Below are 476 nucleotides of genomic sequence, written 5' to 3'. Positions count from 1 at the left end.
ATGTATGTACTTCATTTTCTTTCTACTTCTATGATGTTTATCTTATCTTTCCTTATACAATTTGACTGGGACCTTTTGTAGCTGCCACAGGGATGATTAGAGGTAGCATTGTAGCGACATAGGGCATAGGTGGTTTTTATCCTTAAGACATCAACCAATTAGTTCATCTTAGTATTCACCATGTGCTGGTATTGGCATTTCACTAGTGTTCATTTTTGCACAGTGAAAAAGATTAGTGTCATGTGGGCATACCATGATGTTGGCAAGCTCCAGCAAGGTATGCGTGCATCATTTTACTGATTCAAAAGGAGGCGATCCCTTTATAGCCGACTCCCTAGATTGTTGGTAATTTGAGCCTCTCTTGCCCATCCCTAATATTATTGCATGTGTGCATTGTACAGAAATATAGCCCGTATATAGAAATGACATTCTCTTTAGGGAACATAAACATTAGGATTGATTTATTTTTTGTATAT

This window comes from Triticum aestivum, chromosome 3A (assembly GCF_018294505.1).
Source record: "Triticum aestivum cultivar Chinese Spring chromosome 3A, IWGSC CS RefSeq v2.1, whole genome shotgun sequence".
In the NCBI taxonomy this organism is placed as follows: domain Eukaryota; kingdom Viridiplantae; phylum Streptophyta; class Magnoliopsida; order Poales; family Poaceae; genus Triticum; species Triticum aestivum.
This window is presented reverse-complemented; position numbering follows the sequence as displayed.